General features: G+C 37.7%; 1 long non-coding RNA gene across 1 annotated transcript in view; it reads left to right on the plus strand.

The window, feature by feature from the left end:
* The window catches only part of LOC132766661 (uncharacterized), a 158,552-nt gene extending 143,800 nt beyond the window's left edge, over positions 1 to 14,752 (plus strand). The window contains exon 4 of the long non-coding RNA XR_009630536.2: positions 14,697 to 14,752. This is a non-coding gene — a long non-coding RNA (uncharacterized lncRNA). The remainder of the gene's footprint in view (positions 1 to 14,696) is intronic.
* Positions 14,753 to 25,333: the final 10,581 nt, after the last annotated feature.

Genomic DNA, 25,333 nt, shown 5'->3' on the forward strand with positions numbered 1-25,333 from the left:
GCTCATCTTCTGATGATGATGTGTAAGATAAAAGTAGGCTCTGAAATGGGGAATGTTTGCAGAAGGCAAGGTGTTGGTATACATTTGTGCATTGGGTACTGTCTGGACTTGTCGCTGCCTGTTCCGTGTTGGCATTGGGTTTGGGATCTGCAGGTTGCTTCTTCTGTTCGTGTGTGCTTTCAACTTGGCTTGGATTCTCATGAGTGTGGATTTCCCCCTTCTTTGACCTTGGACCGGTTTGACTACGATGCTGCTTCAGTGGACTTTGGAACTTTGCTATTTTGGATTCTGCTTGCTACAACCTTGGACTTTGCTTGACTATGCTTTCTTCCCTGCGGCTTCTCTGTTTTGTTAACCATTTGCATGCTGTGCTGTTTTGTGTGACTTTTGGAGTACTTTGTTTAATCCGGTTCTTTTTTCCGGATTTTTGAACCAGGACTGGTTTTTACCTTTGAGTTTTGACCAGAGACATTGAGATAAGTGTCTCTGAGTCTTTTTCCTTTGTTTAATAAACTCTGTTTTGGAACTAACTCTGAGTCTGGCCCTTTAAGGCATCTGTGCTCCAACAGCATGGCTGCAGGGATATACAGTCATGCAAAGGTGTGCATTTCTCAGATCCAGATTTTTGGCCATGTGAAGAAGGGCCCATACTTATACATCTGGCACAGTGTTAAGGTTATATCTAAAAACAGATGAATTGCTGTAGTTCCACAGGTCTAATTCACCCCCCTCCGAAAAGCCCCCCTTGTAAGTCTAGCAATTCTTTTTATCCAAACACTTGGTTATTCTACCTGTATGTTTTAAAAATCTGTTAAAATGTGAGAGCAGCACAGATATTTTAAATTCAAAATATAAAATCACTAGCAAATGTTTGCTTTATAGGATTCCTGCTGCATATTTACTCTGCATATTGATTATTTACTCTTTTTTATATAAATTATGCAAAGTTTGCCATGCAATCCACCATTTTACAGACTTCTAGGAACTACAGTGTGCTATCTTCAGGCCATAACTTTGCTTTTGGACGCTATAGGCAAGAAGCACCTTTATAGCACATTTGTACTCAGAGCCTGAATTTTTCAAGCACATATTTTGGCTGTCTCTCCTAATCTGAGGACTTTAGAAGTTTTTGAAGCAGCATTCTTCCATCTTATTTTTTCCTTGCTGCGTTTCAAGACTGTTAGCGTGAGGAAGAAAAGCAGGTTGGGTTAGAAGATGTTGGAACATGTTTTAACAACATCTATTGAATTGCTCCTGATTTTCCTTCCCCTCTGTTAGTTATTTTAACCTTTTAAGAGACATCCAGTATGTGTATTTGGGTCTGTATTTTTATTCAACCTCAGTGAATAAAAAGAGACCACCCACTTCTATCGAACAGACACTGCTTTATCTTAGATTGGCAGTTATTGAGAGAAGGCTCTTGTTGAGAAACCTAGTCCTGAGGGCCACATGAGATGTGATGATATCAGAGATGTTCCTTCTCATGTGTCTACCCTCTCACCTTCATAAAATCTGGCAGAAAGATGTGTGTATATTTCTGTAAGCATATAAGTTTCTGTAGTAGTTGAGTGGTTGTTGTTTGCCTTCCTCTTGTTTGGCTTCATGTTGTCATGATGAACCTATATTATAAGGTTTTCCTGGCAATAATTGTTTAGAAGAGGTTGTCTTCCCCTGAGACTGAAAGAGTGTGATTTTCTGAAGGCTACCCAGTGTGTTTCATGCCTGGTCTTCTGAATCATAGTCCAATGCTCAAAGTATTGCAGCATTCTGTCTCGCCCCACGAAATTGCTCTATTGAACTCTTATATGGGAGCTCTGAACAGAGGAAAGTCTTTTGATCAGCTTAATGAGTGGAGGTCATGCACATTCCCTTTCCAAGGTTTCTGCTTTGTTTAGAATGATGTTTTTAGCTCAGACAATATTGGTTTTGACAACTGATATACTATGTAAACAATAGCAGAATAGGTATCTAAGTTTGTGCAGCAAAATAAAAAAAAACACAAGTCAAAGAGAAAATGTGGCAAGATGCAAGGGAAAGGGGAGGATTGGACTCACCTGAAGCCTGCACTATGGTTTGGATGGTAACAAGTGATGGTTCAGGAGTCAAGACCTTTGGGTGATTTGCAAAGGAAAATATAAAATCAAATCAGGAGAGTAATTACAAATAGAGGGATAGAATTTTCAAAGTTTGTAGTTATTGGAAATATTTAAAAACAGAACAATGCTATATGGATTTGAACAAAATAAATAAGAATTAGAGATGTGACTGTGTATAAATGATGAATCAGTAGTTGCAAAAATGTATATTTTGGTGAAATTTGAAATGTAATAACAAGTTAAAATGGGGTTTTTTTGCTACAACATATAGATGAGTTAATGGCAAATACACAGTCATACATAAGGCATGGACATTTATATTATGTTCCTAAACAAATATGTCCCTAAACAAATCTCAGCATTACCTATCAAGGAGGAATAGTTCATAGATTTAGCAGAAATGGGCAAATTATCTGGTTTGATTTGAGAAGGGTCAGTAGAGACATTGTTCAAAGACTGGTAATCCCTTATAGATTTTTTGGGGAAAGGGGGATTTGACAACTTTCATTTTTGATAAATAGAAAATAGGTTCCTGAAGAAAGGTCTAGAAAAAATACAACTCCCATGATTACAGAGAATTGCACCATGGCAGTTAAAGTAAGGTCCAATTACTGTATCAATTCTAACGTATAGATGCACCTTTGGTCACACCTTTACTAGTTTCTTGCTTTTTCTAGAGTGATTAGGCCATGATGTGTGATTATCACAGAAGATTTTGCTTTTTCTGCCTTGATATGGAATAATTTCAAAGAATTAGGCATATTGGGGTTCATTCTCTGAAAATGGTTGGTTGTAAACACAGAGTTGTGTTTAAACAATGTTGCGGCTGTCCATTGTATAGAGACAGAAATACGTGGGTATGTATGTATTCACATCACCTTATTGACTAAAATGGCTTTTCTTATGTTCTGTTGTACCTGATATAAGGAATTTTCATGCATTCTTATTACAATGATCAATATTACTGGGCTGTGCTTTTCCTTCAGAAAAGTATTGTTCATAAAACGAATGAACATCAGTTTACAACACCAGCATTGAAGCATTCAACTGGTTGCTGAGAAACTCTGATTTCACCTGTTCCTATTTGCTGATTGTAGGAATCTACATGAATAAGTGATGGAAGGAAAGTTCTTTTAAGCAAGAGACCTATTGTGCAAGTTCTTTGTTTTTGTTTTCTGCAAGCTTGGAATGCATTCCTGAATTCCCAAACCATACAAATACTAAAGCTTTGCCAGATATAGATTCTCAGTTCTGACTTTTTCTGATGCAACACTAGCAAATTTCTGAGGCTCTATTATGCACCCTTTCTTGAGGATATGTCTTTGTTAAGAACAGAGAATCAAGGGACTAGGACTGAACTCTTGGACATTTCTTCCAGGGCTGACCCTGCTTAGTTAACAAAATAAGATAGAATCTTTTGCCTTTATGGTATTTAAATGACTTCCTTTTTGGCATCTTTTCCTCAACAAAGGTAGAACTAGGAAGATGATATCAGGTTCAAAATGACTTGAAACCTGCCTCTCTTTGCCCCAATCTTATGCTACAAAATCGTATTCCTGATTGATTCAGTCTCTGTTTAAAAACCTCCAGAGGAGGAAATTTCACCACACTCCACTACACTCTGAAGCCACTTTCAACAGCAATTACCATCAGGAAGTACTTCCTTACACTCTTCCAGGTAGAACTAACAGCATGGAGCATGCTTCCCGCAGAAGTCTCTCCAGGTTCTTCTGTCTGGAAAAAATTAGAAGAAACTGTTGAAAGCCCAGTTTCTGATGCTTCACACGAAGGAGGAACCCGTTGGACCTCAGCAGGAATTCACCTTGCTCACAGCACTCACTTACCAAACATGGTAATAAACAGTTCACTACATATTAAAAATACATATAAAAAGGGCCAAAGGCACCTTAAGCAAATAGGAGGGTAAAAATCCAAGAGTTAATAAAGGAAGCATGTCCCAAAGGCAATGGGCAAATCCAGAAAACAATGGTTAAAACATGAACATCAATCCAGGAAACAAAGAGCAAAACATGGGCTTGAATACAAAAGTAAATCCGTAACACAAGGAGCAAAACTTGATCATGAATCTTGGGTCTTGAACTAAGGCATGAACTAGGAACAAGACAGGAATTCCTCACTCCAGTAGCAATGTTGCTTGATCCAAACTCCTAACAGCTCTCTCACTAATTTAAGGACTGCAAAACATGAATGCATTTTTGACCTTGAGAGGCCTGTTTCTGCCTCTCTTTCTCAAAGATTTTTCTGCACCTGAATCTCTGTCCTCTCAGAAACAGCCTGTCATCTCTGTCTAAGCAAGTTGCTTCTTCAGATGGGCTAATGTTAACCTCCTCTCCCTGCCTGTTGTTCCATTTTCACACTGTGTCTCAGCAACAACATCTTGCTTCAAAACACCCTCTGTCCTTTCAGCTACAGAACCATCTTGCTCTAAAACCCCTTCTGTTTGCTTACCTACAGAACCATCAGGCCCTGAACCCTCAAACCCCTCATCTTCATCTGGCTGAATCACAATAGAACTGATGTAATCCTAAGATATGCCAGTAGAAAATAAAGACACAAACTCAGATATAGGAAATGTCCATTCAGGTGAAATTCCTTTTTCCAAGATAATCTAGACTGAAGAAGAACCACATTCTGATGGGAGGAATGCTAAGTCAAATGTTGGGCTTGACATTGGGTGCATTACAAATGAACTTCTTTCTCAAGCAGAAATAAAACAATGTGCTGCTACCAATGCTCTTATTTCATTGCCTAAACTATTCCCAAAAGACAACAGGAAGTACTTAAAATTTTGGTATACTAATAGAGAACTATACAAAAATGACTGGCTTGATTGGAGCGAAGAGAAAGAAATGTGATAACGTTTGACATGTTGACTTTTTTTGGCACTCACTATTGCTTCAGCTTCAAAGTCTGCACTGAAGATTGGAGTTAGGATAAATGACAAGACCCAAAGGTTGGGGTGTCAGAACATAAAAGGACCAAAAGCCACGAGCAATGCTATATAGCTTGGAGAGGATTTCAAAGATATATCACATCTGGGAAAGGAATGGACTCTTTATTAGAAGCAACAAGCTCATCTGAAGCAGTGAGATTGTTTTGAAGCATATAATTGATGTTGTTCTTTTTAAGCTCTACTATGTTTCAAACCTGACTTGTTGCTTTAGCAAGTGTTGAATTAAGCATTGCCAGAGAAATCGATTTTGATAGTGTTATTAGAAATTTTGCAGAAAACAAAAAGCCAGAAGAATTCATTTCATTAGCTAATTAAGCGTATAGTTGCTTTGTATAAAATATATTGTTTTCTGGTCATTTTGGGAGGCAGAGAATAAAGTATTTCCAGAAATTTACCAGGGATTATATTTAGAGAGCTTGCGATGAGCCATCATGTTTAATGATGCTTTCATAATCATACACCGAGAGCTGTCTACTGTGTTCATGCTTGATCACAACCACATTTTTCTACAAAAGGAAAAGCTATAATGTTTAAAATTCTTGTTATATCATTATCTTTATTGAAAAGGCTTAACTGAGGATTAAAATCCTCACTTTTGTGAGGACTGTTCAGTCTCTCCCTAAAACTCAAATGGAGTCCTATTTTGCTTTTAAAAAATGTCTTGGACGCCCTGTTGATGGTGTTTTTGTAAGCTCAACCAGCAGCAACAGATCTAGAAAACTCCCTTTTTGTCCTGCGCATGCTGATGGATGAGATGACCCACTGTGTAAGTTTTAATGGGAATGTTAGTAATTGTAGACACCTGTTACTCTCTATCAGGCCATTGACAAATCCTTTATTTTTCCTAGATTACCAGATTTTATCCAAATTCATTTATCTTGATTGTCTTTGTGCCCATTTCCACACTTAGTAAACCAAAAAGCATCTCCAGGCCAGCTCTTCACCTCAAAGGGAAGACTCTCCAATTTATTGCAGTATATTTTGGATTTTTTTCCAATTTAATAAAATTAAAGCAAGAATTTTGGCTTTGGGTTGCCTTATCTCTTTGTCCTTCCCTTGTTATGTTTTTTGTCTTTCTGTGATGGAATCTGCAAAGGCTTAAAATTTTGAACTGTATCTCCATTCATTTAGAGAAGACAACAATTCTGGGGAAAATGGAAGGAAAAAGGAAGAGGGGCTGACCAAGGGCAAGATGGATGGGTGGACTGGCTTGACTCTGAAGGAGCTGGGAGTGGTGATGGCCGCTGGGGAGCTCTGGCATGGGTTGGTCCATGAGGTCACGAAGAGTCAGAAGCGACTGAATGACTAAACAACAACATCTCTGTTCATCCTCAGTGAACATCCTTTGCAAGGTCTGAACTTCTCTGTAAATGTGCCTGCTGACCCTTTCTGCCCTTGGGCACAAGACACCCACATGTAGCAATTTGTCAGTTAATGGTTTTCATAGCATGATGCTTTCAATAGTTAAAGATGAGACTGTCATGCCTTCATTTCTTTGTAAATGTGTTTATGAACAAGGTGGTCATGAAAACCTTCGGAAGGATAGTCTGAAGCAGGCCTCTGCAATATGTGACCTAACTCATAGAACATACTCATATACACATACTGAGGGAGCATACCACAATTAACAGAAAAGTAGATGTGTTCTAGGTATTACTTCTTTAATATAAACTTTAGCACCACAGACAGAAATAACATGGAAAAAATAGAAGCCAATTCTTATACTACAAAAGATGTTCAGGGTGTCAGCTAAGTCTTGCACAAAACACCAAAAACATTTTTTTAAATCTTCTAGAGACCATTTCAAAATGTCTTTCAATTGTATCCAGGACATTTTTTTCTTTCTTTCATCAATCTCCACTTATTATGATTTCCATTTTGGGTACCAAACTCACAGGTCTGTGCTTTTTTAACATGCTTGGAGTAGAGAGAAAGAACTCTCAAATCAGGCATAAAGCAATAGATAAATACAGAATTATTTATAGAGACATGACAGCAATTCAAAGAATGGACTTTTGCTGATCCAGGTGCTGATTGGTGCAAATTACAATCTGCATGCTAATTGGTGGAGCTGCGGCTGTTTGATTTCCTGGTTTGGTGGAAAATTGAATAAACTGTTGAGTTTGAAATTTGTGGGTGTTTTCTGTGTCCACCTTCTTTGGACTCCTCTTACTGGTCTTCCCTAGCAACTTCACTCATGAAAGAGAGAAGGTTGGAAACATCTTGATGGACAGCTGAACAAACCTCCTTCACCCAGTGTGGCTACTGGCTTTTAAAGTGGACTAGTGGGCATTTGTGTAGTTTGAACAAAGGCCACATAGCCTTATTGAAAGAAGAAAACAAAACACACACACACACACGCACACATTCAATTCTAGGCTATGAATCTTTGCTAGAATACTGATTGCCATCGAAGTCTAAAATCTGGAGCTGATTCACCATCCTAAGACATATCAGCTGCTGGGACACAACTGTCACTGGGCTGACATTCATATATTTTTAGAGTCAAGTGAAATGAACTGATCAGATCTTTGTTTTACAATTAGGCATTGCTTGGCAGTGTGAAAAACAAGCTGTAGTTCTTTCACATACAAATGGAAAAATAGAACCACATAGACTCCTTTTTTAAACTGTAGGTTTTTGGGTCTTTAGTACAGGGGATTTTGATTCAACTATCACAGGTAAGAATTTAACAAGTTGTGTTTAATTTATGTGACAGGAAATATTTTGTGGTTATAGAATTTGTGGGGTTGCTGATTCAAGTGTCAATGCTATGATATACTAAAATGTTACAATGTGCCCTTCCACACAGCCGTATAACCCAGAATATCAAGGTAGACAATACACATTATCTGCTTTGAACTGGATTATCTGAGTCCACACTACCATACAATCCAGTTCAATGTGGATTTTATACAACTGCAAGGAAAGTGCCTAAGAATAACAAGATTATTCTTTCTTCCGTATCTTAAACTTCTGCAATTATGGTTAGGAAATTCTACTATGCTGGGCATATATTTACTTTGTAACTTGTGGAAAGCAATGTCTTCAAATAATCCATCAGCATCTGTTTTAGGAACTTTTTGTTAGAGAATGATTGAAAAAAATCAATTCCCATCAAATACTTTAAAGGTTGTTGGACATCAAGATAATGCAATTCATTCTCAACAAATATTTTGAAGGAACATCTAGAGTGGGACTCAAAAAATTGGGAAGGGGTTCATTCTGATCCTGAATTCATCTGCTTGCAAGACATAAAGAAATAGTAGAAGTAGAAAGTTTGTGAACACATGTCAAACATGTCTATCTTACAAATGAATAAGTGCATATGATCCCTATCACTGGGGTGCAGAGCTTCTAGGTCAAACAGCAATAGCTCTAGCTGTTCTCTAATTTTAGAAAATTATGCATGGAAGAGTATCTTTGTATGTTATTCTTGGCATCTGTCCCAAAAGTGTCTTCATACTATGCAGGTTGTGAAAACCTCTGACACTTGAAAATGTGGTCCATGACCTCATTCAGAAGAGATCTAATAGCCATGGGTGGCAGCAAAGAGAGAGACCAACACAAAACTACTGCACTGGTATTTTTTTTAAGTTTTTGAAATAATACAGCGAAAGTGGGTGAATATTTGGGAGAAGATAGAAGCAGATTGAAAATGTATAGGTATGTGCCAATATAAGGTGAGAGAGAGAGAGAGAGAAAAAAAAAGAAGAGAAAAAGAAAAAAGAAAAAAACCCTCAAACCCCCCCCCCTTGCTCCCTTCGAACCCGTGGTTTGACTTCCCAACATCTTCTGAGCGTATCATAAAGGGAAGAGAGAGCGATTCCCTCTTCTCATTGTTCTCTCCTAATATTTTTCAGTTTTTTTCCCAGCTTAGTCTCTGTTGCTAGCCTTCATTATATGCTGGTCAAGTCTATCAGTAATGGAAGTCCTCTTTTTGTAATGAAGTCCTTAAATCCTGACCAATTGGTCTTTTTTTTTTGTTCCTTTTAATCTTTGAGATAGTTCTTCCATTTGTATGATGTCAAATATTTTTACAATCCATTCCTCTATGCTTGGAATCTCCTTCCGTTTCCAAGACTTAGCCAATAGTATCCTCGCTGCCGTACTCAATAAGAACAGGATTTTATCCTGGTTTCCATCCAGTTTTTGTGGGGATATGCCAAGTAGGTATATTTCAGGTTTTTGGGGAAAGCTAATTTTTAATATTTTTTGTGTTGCCTGATGGACTCTTTTCCAATAATTTTTAGTTATTCTGCAGGACCACCAAAGGTGAAAGAAGGTTCCCTTCTCTCTTCCACACTTCCAACAACTGCTTGATAGGTTCTTATTAATTTTAGCCAATTTTTCCGGTGTAAGATACCATCGAAAGAACATTTTGTACCAGTTCTCCCGCAGGTCGCTGGCTACTGTATATTTTAACTTAACATTCCAGATTTTCTCCCACTGATGTATTAAAATATTATGTTTGATGTCCCTGGCCCAGTTGATTTGGCACTCCTTTATTTGTTCTTCTTCCATGTACCAACACAGTAGTTGTTGGTATAAGATCTTTATTAGCTTTTTGTTCCGTGCCAAAATTAAGTCCCATGTGCCTTTATCCTGGCTAAAACCGTTTTTTTCATCCTCCTTAAATCCTTGGTAGATTTGATAATATTGCAGCCATGTGATATTAGTCATTATTTGTTTTATTTCTTCTAGTGATTTTATGTCCAATTTCCCTTCCTGTTCTTTTAGAATTTGTTGATAAGTTATCCAGTTTTCTTCTCCCAGTTCCCTTTTGTGTCTTGCCTCCAGGGGCGATATCCATAATGGAGTTCTAATGCATAGTCTTAATTTGTATTTCTCCCACGTTTTTATTAATGAAGCCCTAATAAAATGATTACTGAAATTTTTTTCTACCTTTCTTTTGTTATACCACATGTACCCGTGCCATCCGAACCTTAAGTCATGGCCTTCGAGATTAAGTAATTTGGCGTTTTTTAGTGTTGCCCATTCTTTAATCCCAACCAAGTTACAGGCTTCATAGTATGCCTTAAAGTTTGGTACACCTAGCCCACCTCTTTTCTTATCATCGGCTAAGATTTTTAAGCTTATTCTTGGCTTACCATTTTTCCAGATGAATTTGATTATGTCCGAATTCCATTTTTTGAAAAGGAAGTCGTTCCTAATGATTGGCAGCGTTTGAAAAAGGAAAAGAAGCTGTGGTAGTATGGTCATCTTAATTATTGCAATTCTTCCCAAGAGTGAGATATTCAGGTGTTTCCATCTCTCCAGATCTTTCTGTATTTTTTCCATAGGACCTCATAGTTGTTTTTTTTATCAATTTTGAATTGTTTTGCGTAATAATCACTCCTAAATATTTTATTTTTTTCTCTATGTTTATTCCTGAAATTTCATGGAGCAGACTCTTGGATTTCTGGTCCATATTTTTTACTAATAATTTGGTTTTTTGTTTGTTTAATTTAAAGCCTGCCAATTTGCCAAATCCATCAATCTTTTCTAACCACATCCTGATACTGTCCAGTGGGTTTTCTATGATGCATACAACATCATCTGCATATACTCTAATCTTATAATGGTACTTTAGTATTTTCATTCCTTTAAGGTTTAGATCCTTGTTTATGTTCTTGATTAGGGTGTCTATTATTAAGATAAATAAAAGTGGGGAGAGAGGACACCCTTGGCGGGTCTCCTGTGTGATTTGGATTGGTTCTTTAACTTCCTGACCGTTTATCATTAGGGTTGCCTCTTGTTGGGAGTATATGGCTTCAATCGCATTATTAAACTTGTGGCCTATGTCTAATTCTTTTAGTAGTAATTTTAGAAAATCCCAATTCACTTTATCAAATGCCTTTTCAGCATCTATAAATAGTAGAGCCATTTGCTTTTCATTATGCATCTCATAATATTCAATAGTGTCAATCAGAATTCTTGTGTTGTCTTTTATTTGTCTATTTGGTAGGAAGCCTACTTGGTTTTCCGAGATCCAATTTAATAGAAAACCTTTAAATCTTTCAGCCAGAATTAATGTAAAAATTTTATAGTCTTGATTTAATAGAGATATTGGATGATAGTTTTTAATTTCCAGTGGGTCGGTTCCTTCTTTATGAATTAAGGTTATGTTGGCTTTCTCCCAGGTTTTGGGGATAGCTTTGTTTTCTAATATATTGTTTAAAATATCTTTCAGGAGGAGACTTATTTCATTTTTGAAGGTTTTATAGAATATGGCTGTAAAGCCATCCGGTCCTGGGGCTTTGTTTTTTTTTTTTAATTTATTAATCGCCTTATCAATTTCGGACATGGTTATTGGGCCATTTAGCGCCTCTCTTTGAGTATCTGTGAGCTTTGTGAGGTTGGACTCACAGATGTATTTTGTAATTTCCTCTTTTGCTATATTTGTATTTTTATATAATTCTTTGTAGAATTTGATGAAATGTTGTTCTATGTTATTTTTTTCCGTATATATTTTCCCTTTAATTTGATTTTTTGTTATTAATTGTTTTTGTTTACGTGCTTTCAATTTGTTTGCCAACCATTTGCCTATCTTATTAGCATTTTGAAAATGATTGACCTTCATAAATTTCAATTGTTTCTCCAAATTTTCTGTCTGCGTTAGTTGTAGTTGCTTTTTCAGTGATTTTAACTTATTAACTAATTTTTGATCCTTGGGGTTCTTTTTTAAAGAGTCCTCTATCTTGTCTATATTTTCTGTAATCACTTTATCTTCCTTATTTTTATTCGCTTTGTTTATTGCATCTTGTTGAATAAAATAACCCCTCATTACTGCCTTCATTGCTTCCCATTGAGTGATTTTAGTGGTTTCTTCTCCTTTGTTCAAATCCAAATACTCTAAAAGTAATTTCCTATTTGTCTCTATGTCTTTTTCTTTTCTCAATAGATTCTCTTTTAATCTCCATTTATAGGTTATCTTCTCCCCCTTTATGGTAAATTCTAAAGCGCGGTGGTCTGAAAACAATCTGGCTGCAATTTTTAACTTAGTAATTTTGGTTAGTAACGTGCTTGTGGCCCAGGCCATGTCTATACGCGACCAGGATTTATGCCTGCCTGAATAAAATGTATAATCTCTCATGTTGCCTTTATGGTGTCTCCATATATCTAGTAAATATAAACCTTCTAGTTGTAGTATGACTTTTTTTGGGAGTAAGCAGGATTTGCTTTTTTCTTTAGATGTATCCGGAATGCTGTATGTTTTATCTAATTTTATATCTACTACCCCATTAAAATATCCCAATAATAATAGCTCATCATAATCCTGTCTGTCGATTTCTTTCTTTAAATCCTTCATGAATTTCAATTTGGGACCATTGGGACAATAATTTCAATTTGGGACAATTGGGACTACTGCACTGGTATTGATAAGAAAAAAATAATTCATTTACATTCTGAATTAATGTTCTTATTTCTAGGTCTGCAATTGGTGTAAAGACAGTAACACATATTTAGATAAGTAGTAATAAAGGCTATTGTGAACCAAAAATGTCTTAAGCTTTCCTGACAGATATATAATTTCAGGAATCATGGAAAGAAGAGATGGATGTTCAACAAATAATCCTTTATTGCTGCTTCCTGGTTGTGTCTGTTGTCTTCTGATGCATTTAAGGCAGTGGTTCTCAACCTGTGGGTTCCTAGGTGTTTTGGCCTACAACTCCCAGAAATCCCAGTCAGTTTACCAGTTGTTAGGATTTCTGGGAGTTGAAGGCTAAAACATCTGGGGACCCACAGGTTGAGAACCACTGGTTTAAGGGCACATCTGTACTGTAGAATCAAGGCAGTTTGACACCACTCGAACTGCCATAATTCAGTGCTATGGAATCATGGGACTTGTAGCTTTTACGGTCTTTTGCCTTCTCTACAAAAAAGTGCTGGTGCATCAGCAAACTACAACTACCCAAATTCTATAGCATTGAGCCATGGCAATTCAAGTGGTAACAACCTGCATTAATTCTACAATGTAGATGCACACTAAGAGGCAAGTCCTCTAAGATAGAAGGTCTTGTGTTAAGATGTAGAAAGGCAAACTTTTGATTGTAGGCAGAGCAAAACCAATTTAACTAAACTATATATGTCTTTGAAGTCAAATGTTGCTCTGTGTTCTAGACTAGGGATCCAGCACCTGTATAACACAGGACAAATGAAAGCAGGCATTCATACATAGAACTGAAGATGGATTTGCCTCCTCTATGTAGTGACTCCTCTGGGTATTCCAGCAGGTTATTAGCAAAAAGTGAATTGGACAGATCTTATTTGTTTCAGATAGCCTCCCTTGTCTGGCAGTTTCTACATATGATGTGTTACCAGTGGCACCATCCCTAAGAAGCAATCAAAATAAAGGATTTATAGTCCAGTACATTGGGAAAGGGCCAGCTTGTTGAAGGCAAAAGGGAGAAATAAAAGAAGTCTACTTCTGAGGAAGCCAGTGTGTGAGTGGGACACTTTGGTGTACAACCAAACATTCTATTCTATGTTATCCCCATAGTTTATTTTTTCTTAAAATAACTTGATTAATCATCAATACAATAAATCAAATCCCAATTTTCCCATCAAAATCAATCAAAGAATTCTTAAATCCAACATTTCTAATGCAAATTTCCTCAATGTATATGTGTGTGTGGGATGCATGCCCTATGAGTTCAAAGGTTTGACTACAGTGTGTTAAGAAATATAGATTCTGGATGTTTCTTAACTTCAATATGTTCTGCTACCACCCATCCTACAGAGATCAGAAAGTCTTAAAAGAGATGGAAGATTTTTAAACAATAAGGGATATGGGATAACATTTACAATGGAAAAATGCTAGCTTTGTAATCATATTCATGTTTTGCATTCACAAAAAGGTAATGTAGTCTACTGGAAAGATTTTGGCTGTTTGATATATATAAAATGACATTTCTCTTAAATTAAATTTCTTTAATAGAACTCTGAGTCTGGCAAAAAAGTGGGATGTCACTGGGAATCAATCAAAAAGGAGGAAGGATGTTCTGAATTCATCAATAGATTTTTGAAAAAGTTGTCATCTGATGAATTCCAGCAACATTTGCCATCTTCCTCATTTAACTCTTTGATCTCAAACACCTACATTTTGGTTTCCTTATAGTTTTTGGACATAAGGTTGAAAAAATATATAAAGCTGAAAATAATTTACAATGGTTAGAGTTTAACTTAAAATCACATCAATCAGTTTTAGGCTTTGCATTTGTTATGCTTTGAAAATTGGGTCTGGAACAACCATTATGGACACACTCTATCCAAACATGTGTGCTTTACAGTAATTGCTCACTAGATATTTTGGACTTCAGCTCCTAAAACTTCTGATCATTGGTTATGTTAGTTGAATCTTACAGAAGCTGAAATCCAAAATGCCTGAGGGACTACTGAGAAGAACTGTAATTGTATGTAAGAGTTGGGTAAATGCCAATGTCCTATTTGTATCTTGCAATGAGAAGCCCATGTGTGATTAGGGCAGAGATGTTGTTTTGGACAGGAACCCTCATCTGATTATGATAGCTGAGCTGAATGAGACTTGAGGTTAAAAACATCTTGAGACTACTTAGTTTATTTCATTCATTCCTTCGATTTATACAATCCCTTTCTCCCAACAGAGGACTCAAGGCAGCAAACATGTGGCCAAGAATGATCCATCCATAGAAGGCATGCCAAGGTTTCAGGGAATTTGGTGCTACTTTTGATGGTATTTCGGAAAAGACTAAAAACCTGGATGTTCGAGCAGGCGTTCAGTTAACTCAGTGCAATAAGTGTAATTGATTGAAGGATTGGCAATTTGGACGACGAAACTGGATTGTGATTTTAGTCAAGAGATGAATTGGATTGTTTATTGATATATGTATTGTGGATTGTGTTTTTATGCTTTTAAACTGTATACTGTTGTTTGTTATAAGTTGTTGTAAACCGCGTTGAGTCGCTGGCTAGGCTGAGAAACGGCGGTATACAAGTATAGCAAATAAATAAATAAATACTTACAATTGGCCAAAGGCCAATGGAGGAAAGAGATTCTGAGGTCTCCACTGAACCCTGTTTAATGTTAATAAACCATTTCTTTGGTTAATGGCCACATATGCGTCACCAAAAAGAGGACAAAATAATGCACTGACTTGGATAAAGCTCAATATGTTAATTTAAGCTTTAGGCTGGGTTTTAAAATATATATTTTTAAAAATTACAATACATTTCACAGGAGTGGGGAAGAACTGTGGTCAAATGACCTGGACTGAGTCTGCTCTCCCAAGTGTTAATCGTAGATTGGCAATGTCAGTATTCCTGTCATACTCAGTTGCTTTGAGACACCTGTGGGGGAGATAAAGCAGGGTACTACTACTACTAATGCTTCTTTGCCTTTAGAATAGATGGGACTGGGCAGCCCTTCATACAGAGGACACTTTCAAATAGAGGACCATATTCTGGCAGCACTTCCAGCTGTGGTGGGGGTTGTGCAACCACACAGATGTTGTTGTATTCCAAGTCTCAGGGTGCATCTGCAAGGTAGAATTAATGATTCCATGGGAGTTGTAGTTTTACAACTTGTCTCATGGATAAGCTGTCCCCACAAAGATAACTAGCTTTCATTTTTAAGTAGATCTCTAACCTCTGTAGATGCCAAGATACAAGGCAAATGTGCAATTGTTTTTCTCATTTCTCCATAAACAATTAAGATGCTCCAACAGTGTTTTAGCCATGTGATTAAATTGATGGAACTTCCTCATTCATTTTAAAGATTCACATTTCTTTCTTCCATTGTGAAAGTATAATGAGGTATAAAAAGTAAAAACCTGGCTCTGAGACTGAGACTGAGCTTTCAGAGAATAACGCAGTGCAATAGTAGATATGGAATATGTACAATGATGACGGCTTGACTTTGGACTACGATTTCTGGATGGCATGGTTTTAATATTGAATGTAATGCTTTAAATGTTTAACATGTATTGATTTGAAATTGAATTTATTTTTAAGTTTAATGTTTTATATGTGTTTTAACCCATATTTGCCATATGCAAGCTGCCTTGAGTTCCCTTCAGGGTAGAGAAAGGTGGGATATCAATAGGGCAAATAAATAAATAAATAAATAAATAAATAAATAAATAAATAAAACACCACTGAACATAACAGGGACTGCTATTGTAACCACCTTGTCCTGCATACATTTTTCCATTATGGTTATTATGAAGGGGCTAGGAAACACCTATGTTTCCAATTATTCAGCTTTTCCCATTTCCCCCTTGAGTCTCTTTTAACTATAACTGTTCCAAAGCTCCAGCAAGTAATTTAGCTAGTCATTTAACTTTATTTACTGTATATTTGAAATGTTTCATATGTCTTTTTACCAACTGTTTGTTGTAAGCAGGGGATTTTATGATCTGTTGACTACAAATAAAGCTGATTAAGTGATTTTCCCACATGGGAAGTAAATGTTGCCCCCTTCATTTAAAAAGGCAATGATTTAGTTTAATGCAGTCATTATTTGGCAAAAGGGTGTCTGCTTTCTTCCCATCCACTCAGGGGCAATAGCAAAAAAAAAAAAAATCATTTGTGATATTGCCCCAAGTATTGAGGAAAGCATGTCTGACTTTAGTAATTATGGGTGAATTGTTATGATGTTCAGGCGATAGGGCGACAAGGGAGATAGGGTGGAATATAAATAAAGTATTATTATTATTATTATTATTATTATTATTATTATTATTTCACTAGAAATCACATTCAAAGCACTCTATTTCTTCAACATCGTCTCTTCTTTTAAGACAATCTAATATAATAGAGAATGGTTTGTAAGATGGGAGGGTCAATAATTTAAAAACTTTGATACATCTTTGTAGTGAAGGCAGATAGTTCAAATGAGTTTTATTATATTATTGATTTTTTTCCTCCCTATTTCCTTTTTTACAGCAAATCAGAAAAAGGACTTCGTTGAACAGAAAACCAATACAGAATGAGACAAAACCACATCTGAATCCATATTTTGACTGTATGGCTTAGTCTTCTTTTTAATTTTTGAAGGTCTTTGTTAATGGTCTGATCAGAGCCAGATTCTGATGAATAAAATGTAATGGGGAGGAGGGAGGGAGGATAGAAAAGATCATTGTGCATAATGTCAAACAGTTGGATAAGAGAGCTGGAGAAAGCAGGCTTTGTTCAGTCTGATGTCAAATTGGCTGTATCTCCTAGTCCTTGAAATTATCTAATTGCAGAATATTTTTAGTTCCATGTCTGGGCTAGGAATCTTTAACCCAATATCTCCCTTCTAGTTTTAAAATCTGTCTGTTATAATTGAAAAGTCAATACGATGAAAATGCCGTTGTTTGATTCAGAGAGTGTCTTTAATAAAAGCATTTGCAGGGTTAAATGTGAGCATCTATTTTTGTTCAGACCATAAAAAGGATGAAGTCATAGCGTGCTGTCATTTGCATGCTGCTTCTAGCTATGCATAACCATGCATTGGCTCCAGCCTATTCTTCTTGTATTAAGACAAATTCACAAATGAATGGATCTACAATTAATTCATCTCTCTCCCCCCCCCCCCCTCTCTTTCCCCTGTCTTTTCTGTATTTGAGACTCAGGGCAGGATGTAAAAGTTAAAAGAGATAAACATTCAAATTTACATTAGAAATATAAATTTAAAAATTAAGCACAACTAAAAACAGACCATTAAATAGAAGACAAAATAATATAAACAACAGAGCACATGAAAAATACCTTTTGGTCTGTTTTTTTACATAAAAAAATAATGTTACCAAAATGGTTACACCCCTATAATATAAGGATAGTGTAGAAGGGGCCTTACTTTTCTGTTTTAAGGATTGTCATTTCTCTGTTTGGTTTAAAGAAAAAGGACCATAAGTTTTGGGAACAGAGGTTTAGAATCTTTCCACCAGTTGTTAATGGCTGGATGCATTGTCACCTGGAAAGAGTTTTCCCCATTATGGTAAAATATACTTCTTTGGCTGGATCTACACTGCCCTTTATCTCAAGATCGGATCCCAGATTATCTCCTTATTTCAGATTATCTGGCAGTGTAGACTCATATAATCCAGTTCAAAGCAGATAAACTGGAATCAGATTCTGGGATAAAGGATAGCGTAGATCCCACCATAAATTGTAGTAATTGTTCCAGGTCTAATTGCTGGTCACAAAAAGAGCATACTCATTAAACCCATGGAACTTTCATAAGTGTTGACTTACTGAGATACCAATGATTCACAGAATCTTTTCTAACTAGAATGAACACTTGTACACCATTTAGGCAGTTATTTCTAAACTTGCATCTATCTATCTATCTATCTATCTATCTATCTATCTATCTCACTTAGTATATACATAGTTTATAGTACATATGAGCCCTTCTTTATCCTACATATGAAAATTCATTTCATTTTGGTGATGTGTGAGTGGAAATCAAGATATTTCATATGATGGCACAGTATATAAGACAGCCATTCATTGCTATTGCTTTGATCCCACCGTATTATGGGCTGAGTAACCCTCTTAGCTTAGTGGCATGCATAACTTTTGTTGCTGTTCATTTGTTCAGTCATTTCCAATTCTTCATGACCTCATGGACCAGCCCACGCCAGAGCTCCTTGTCAGCCGTCACCTTCCCCAGCTCCTTCAGATTGAAGCCAGTCACTTCATAACTTAATCAAAGTAATTTCATGTCAGCCCAAACAAGCAGCCTTGAGGAATGATGACTAATACAGTGTTGTGTCATCACAATTAAAATTTTATTTATTATTTATTACGGTCGCTTATACCCCGCCCTTCTCACCCCGGGGGGGGGGGGGACTCAGGGCGGCTTACACAAACAAGGCACAATTCGATGCCCACATTACATGACAACAAAAACATAACATCAGTAACAATAGCAATTATAGCAACGATAACAATTAACATAAGCAATCATTATTATCGGCAAAACATCCAAAAAACCCGTAAAAGCAATTAAAACAATTAGGTCAAAACCAGCACCTTGAATTGTGCTCGGAACTGGATTGGCAGCCAGTGGAGCTGACACAACAAGGGAGTTGTGTGTTCCCTGTATGTCGCTCCGGTGAGCAGTCTGGCTGCCACTCGTTGGACCAGTTGAAGTTTCCGAACAGTCTTCAAGGGCAACCCCACGTAGAGTGCGTTGCAGTAGTCTATACGGGATGTAACAAGAGCGTGGACCACTGTGGCCAGATCAGACTTCCCGAGGTACGGGCGCAACTGGTGCACAAGTTTTAATTGCACAAAAGCTCTTCCAGCCACCGCTGAGACCTGAGGCTCCAGGCTCAGCGATGAGTCCAGGATCACTTCCAAGCTGCGAACCTGCGACTTCAGGGGGAGTGTAACCCCATCCAGTACAGGCTGTAACCCTATACCCTGTTCGGCCTTACGACTGACCAGTAGGACCTCTGTCTTGTCTGGATTCAGTTTCAATTTGTTAGCTCTCATCCAGTCCGACACAGCAGCTAGACACCGATTCAAGGTCTGGACAGCCTCCTTGGTGACAGGTGAGATTTATCTGCTAGTAAATCCTATTCTGATATTTTTCTAGGAGAAATTGGGAAAATTCAATAAATAAATAAATAAATATTAATGACATTGAAGTCTCAGAAGACTATGCAGGAACCAGAGAGTTGGAGTACAAACTGAAAATAAGCAGTATAGAGAGGTTTTACAACCACGAGCAAGTTTGTTAGACAGAGCCATTTGAAGGCTTGTTCAAAAACTGCTCTATGAAATCTTCAATCTAAAGAGAATAACCTTTTCTGTCTAGGGTTGCACTTGTCAGGTTTTTTTTTGGGGGGGGGGGAAGAGAAAGGAGAACAGTGGGAGTAGGAGAACCTAGCAGTGGACACAGAATCTCCCTCCCTCCCCATTCCTTTTTTTTCTTTCCTCACTCCTCACCCACCTTTTCTCTTCTTCATATAGATCATTCCTACCCGAGGTCCAAACAGATCTCTTTCAGAGGGTTTTTGAGGCCAATAACCCCATATAGCTTCTTACCCTGTTTTTTTTAAATAAATATGATTTAGGAATAGCTAAATCAAAATGTGAGATCATTAACAGGAAATTACAGGTTAACTGAGTTCCATTTATATTTTCAGGAATACTTAACATATAAATTTTTCATGATCCTTCTACATTTCACAACTTAGCCTCTCTCTCTCTCATATTGGCACATTTATTCGATCAATACTCCAGCGAAGGCTTTCATGCTCTCAGTCTACGTGTGTGACTCCATCTACTTTTCACTTGGATTCTTTGAGCCAACAGAGGCAAACATACTCTTTTAACTCTGTGCCTTGAAGCATGACTTCTCATTCATCATTTGCTATTGTCAGAGGCTGACATACAGTAAGCATGGCTATCTCAAGAAATGCTAGGTAAATAGTTTTTGAGAGGAGAGATAGGAAGACGTTCCCAGTTTGCTTACTGCTCTACAGACAAATATCAGCACATTCCCTGTATCCTATGGAATCAGTCCTGAGTATCAGAAAACCATACATGAAAGACTGATTTTTCATTTGTCCTGTCTTAAGTAGTAAAGGTAAAGGTTTCCCTTGACATTAAGTCTAGCCATGTCTAACTCTGGGGTGTGGTGCTTATCTGCATTTCTAAGCCGAAGACGCCTCCAAGGTCATGTGGCTAGTATGATTGCATGGAGCGCTGTTACCTTCCTGCTGAGGAGGTACCTATTGATCTAACAGCGGGAGCTCACCCCACTCCCTGGATTCGAACCACCAACCTTTCAGTCAGCAAGTTCAGCAGCTCAGCAGTTTAACCTACTGTGCCACCAGGGGTCTTGAGTGGTAGCAAAAGAACCTTCAGGTGTCGCTGATCTGCAAGAGGAAGTAATTCCTTGGAAAGTCTTCATAAATGCTACAGATATTTAAAATTATATTTTCAAATATATTGTAAAAACTGGAAATGTCAACATGATGTTACAAAAATCCCAACATGATGAAAGTGTACTATATTCTTTGTCTTTCCTTTGCAAATCAGATGGCTGCTTGTCAGGGGATAAATAATATATGCTGTCAGAATAATTACAATAGATTTCTTGTGGAGATAGTGCTAATGTACCATGCATGCATGGCTATTCTTCATAACAGTTTGTTACAGAAGAATTAAATACATTTAACAGGATATGATACAGATTACATATCTCTTTGTGTTTTTACCTGTCACTCCCAGAAAAATGCTAAAATAATGCAAAACCCATGTGATTTTGATAAATATGCATAGTATTTTGAAGATACCTTAGCAGCATCAGATCTGCACCAATCATGAAAAAAGAGTATAATTTTAAAGTTTAAAACAGTGGAAAAGTATAACCAGTTAGCCACATATGATTAAGGTATTAGAAAGAACATGTTCTAATTTTTGAAGTCCACAGAGGATTTCCTAAAGATGTATTTTCCATGATATGTCAATATTTGTAAAAGTTTGTATTAATACTTGGATTCTTGCACAAACAAATTCACCATAGATGTTTTTCAGGTCTGGGTAATGTGGAATCAACAAAGTCTGGTGTTATGAAAACCAAGTATAACCAGGTTGATTTAACTACTATTTCCCACTGAATCACTTCAGGCTTGCTAAATTAATAGTGAGAAAATGTATACACATGGCTTCTACCCGCTCCTTCTCTGATTGTGTATTAATACTAGCTAAATTTGTTCAGCAGCTGGGTTGATCTAGACGTATATCAATCTTGTTTCTGGCCTGGCTATGATACAGAGGCAGCTTGATTGATAGCCTATTCAAGGAATTAGACAAAGAAAGTGTATCCCTCATGGTTCCGCTGAACCTCTTCTGAGTAACCTGGCAGCACTGCAGCTCCATTTCTTCCTGGGGGGGAGAATCCAGAAAGTGGTGCTGGAAGACTCCTGTCTGATTCCTTGGCCATAGACCTATGTGGTCCCTCAGGTTTCTATATTGTATCCCATGCTAGTCAATTTGTTTAACAGCATTTTGGGTTCCAGTGCCAGGAGTATGTGAAGGACACCCAGGACCAGGCATGTAGCCAGGGGGGGGGGGGGGCTCGGGGGGCTTCAGCCCCCCCCCCGAAATTCTCATGGTGGTTCGCGAAAAGGCCTTACTGGTGCATTATTTAAACTGTTATGTTTATTAAAATCATGATTTGATCACCATTCTCAATATATCCCATATGTATGGGGGTATTGAGGTAATGATACAAAAGGTTTGCTAGGCTAGACCCTCTTTCACTCAGACTCAGCCCCCCCCCGAAACTCAGCCCCCCCCGAAACCCCCCCTGAAAATTTTTTAGCCCCCCCCGAAACGAAATCCTGGCTACGGGCCTGCCCAGGACCTCTTCACATGATGCTTTTGGTCCATGCCATTGCACCGCTAAAGGGAAGGCACATGGGGAGGGGGTCGTCTCATAGTGCCCTGTGTGCCCTCCCTCCTCACCTCATCATACAGTGAGGACAGGACAAAAGGGGGAGGAAAGTGCGAGTAGCTCCATCGGACCTACCCAAACAACCCTTTCCTCTCTATAGTGGTGGAGAAAGAGCCTTTTGGCACTTCCACCCCACTTTGGGATGAATGTGGGCAGGGCCTGCTATGCATCGTGTGATGGCGTATGGCAGGCTCCATCCAAGTCACAGAGAAAAGCAGCAAAATGGGGCAAAATGTCCTATGTGAAGAAGTCCTCACTTCTACTATTCCTTCTACCTTAGGTCCCTTCTACACTGTCCTTATATCCCAGGGTCCGATTCCAGATTATCTGCTTTGAACTGGATTATATGAGTCTACACTGTCAGATAATATGGGATAAACAGATAATCTGGGATCAGATCCTGGAATATAGGGCAGTGTAGATCTAGCCTTACTTTAAAAATGCTGGCTTGGTTCTAAACCAGGGGTCCTCAAACTTTTTAAAGAGATCGCCAGGTCACAGTCCCTCAAACTGTTGGAGGGCTGGATTATAATTTGAAAAAATGAATGAATTCTTATGCAACTGCACATTTCCTATTTGTAGTGCAAAAAACACTTTAAAACAATACAATAATTAAAATGAAGAACAATTTTAACCAATATAAACTTATTAGTAATTCAATGGGAAGTGTGGGCCTGTTTTTGGCTGATGAGATAGGATTGTTGTTGTTGTGTGCTTTCAAGTCCTTTCAGACTTAAATTGACCCTGAGCGAGGTCCGGGCAAATGACCTTGGAGGGCCGTATCCAGCCTTTGGGCCTTAGTTTGAGGATCCCTGTTCTAAACCAATGTGTGCAATCAGGAATGGTCTGATTAAAAGTGAAAAATTAAACTTAACCAGACAATACTGAGGAAGTTAGGGAACAATGATTAAAGCCATATAATCCAGATTATCAAAGAAGATAATCTACTTGGCAGCTACTCTCAGGCCATAGAACTCCCTTTCTAGAAAGGTTAGATTGATATTCTCCTTATTAGTCTTTTGTAGGCAAAGAAAGACATTTTTGTGGGTTGACTGCTCATGTGCTGTCTTGTTCAAATTTGTTCTTTTGAATGATTTGTTTTCAACTTCTTTTAATTTTATTGATAGTTTACATTTTTCATATATTTTAAACACTTTTAGCAGTATTTCTTGTAATTTTAGAGTCTCAGACTACAAAAGGTAACAACAGCAGCAACAATGTATTAGCTTCGATAAATTGCAGTCAATCCTAGATATCTTGCTGCCTTAAACAATGCATGTAGTTCATAGAAACAGCTTATGATGCCAAAGAGAAAATGCCACAAATAAGGAGCATGCAGTTTATATAATCAAAGAAGGGGTTTTATTGTAAATCAGCATTACGTCAAGCAAAAGGAATTTTTAACAAGGAATTGACAGGCCTTAATCCTATCATGCCTGGCCCTTGTATGTCTCATATCGAATGACAGGTTTTCTGCATTGCCATGCTGCAGTATGTGCCTGGATTAATGTGTCCTCTCCAGAGTGATAGGAGTAATCATGGGAGACATGCAGGCAGTGAATTTACAAAGCATCTCATATCACTTATTGTGACCTTCCTTGTAGCTCTGCCTCCTGGTTATCTCAGCTTTTGCCCTTGAATGAATTTTAGTACAAAACTACTAATTAAAAATTAATTTGATCCTAATTCACTCTAGAAGCATGTGATTGCATTGTGATACTTTAAAAAAACACCGTTCCATTCTCATTGGTCTTAAGTAGTCATAAAAAGTGATATTTATTGATAACACACACATATATATAATGCATTACTTTAAAAAAAATGTCAGACATAAAAAAGCTGCACCAAACATGTCTTACTTCTTTTTTTGGTAGTGTATGTGTGTGAGAAAATGAAGTTCCTGTGAAGATACCGGGAACGAAAGAGAACTTCAGTAGAAATTGTCCTGGGAATATATTTGTATTTTACCTTATTAGGTACATGAAGTGGCCACATTATTTCTCTCTCTCTTCTGCATTTTTTAAAATTATAAAATAAAGGGGAAAATAATACACCATTCATTTTTCACTCACACTTGCTAACCATACAGTCCAGTCCATCAGGCACCACAGCTTTCTTTTGAGACAGGCACTAAAAATATTAGGCCTGGGTAACAACGCAAAAATTTGTTTCTAAAATCGATTTGTATTTGGGGTTTTTTGTTTTGTTTTGATATTTAAAATAATTACAAAATTTTCCCTTAAAAAAGTTCGGTATTTACGAAATTTCGTTAATATTTACAAAACATTTTGTAAAGATGGCGCCCTTTTTTTTCAATATTTTTTCAATATTTTTTAAATTTAATTATTAATTTAGTAGAATAGGGAGGAGAAATTATTATTAAGGAGGGAAGGCAGGCACTCACTCTGGCGGGCCCTCAAGCGCTGCCGCCGAGTCGGGCCCGGCTCCTCCGAAGCTAAGGTTTCAGTGCGGAATTGGGAGAAGGGGCTCCCCAAAGGCCATCTAGTCCCGCCCTCTGCTATGGTCTCAATGCGAAATTGGGAGAAGGGCTCCCCAAAGGCCATCTAGCCCAGCCCTCCGTTAAGGTTTCAGTGCGGAATTGGGAGAACGAAGCACACCCACCGCAAAGGTGAGGAAGGAGGGACGGGCCGCCTTCCAGCTCAGCCGGCGCCTTCCCCGCCCTCTCCTCTTCCTCCTCCTCTATCAGGCTCTGACTGGCTAAGGAGAGGAGAGAGAGGAGAGCTCCCAGCAAGCATAGCCATCTTACGTATTTCCGAAATGGACGGAAATACAAAAATATTTGGCGCATGCCATTTCGATATT

The sequence above is a fragment of the Anolis sagrei genome, chromosome 2 (assembly GCF_037176765.1).
Source record: "Anolis sagrei isolate rAnoSag1 chromosome 2, rAnoSag1.mat, whole genome shotgun sequence".
Classification (NCBI taxonomy): Eukaryota; Metazoa; Chordata; class Lepidosauria; order Squamata; family Dactyloidae; genus Anolis; species Anolis sagrei.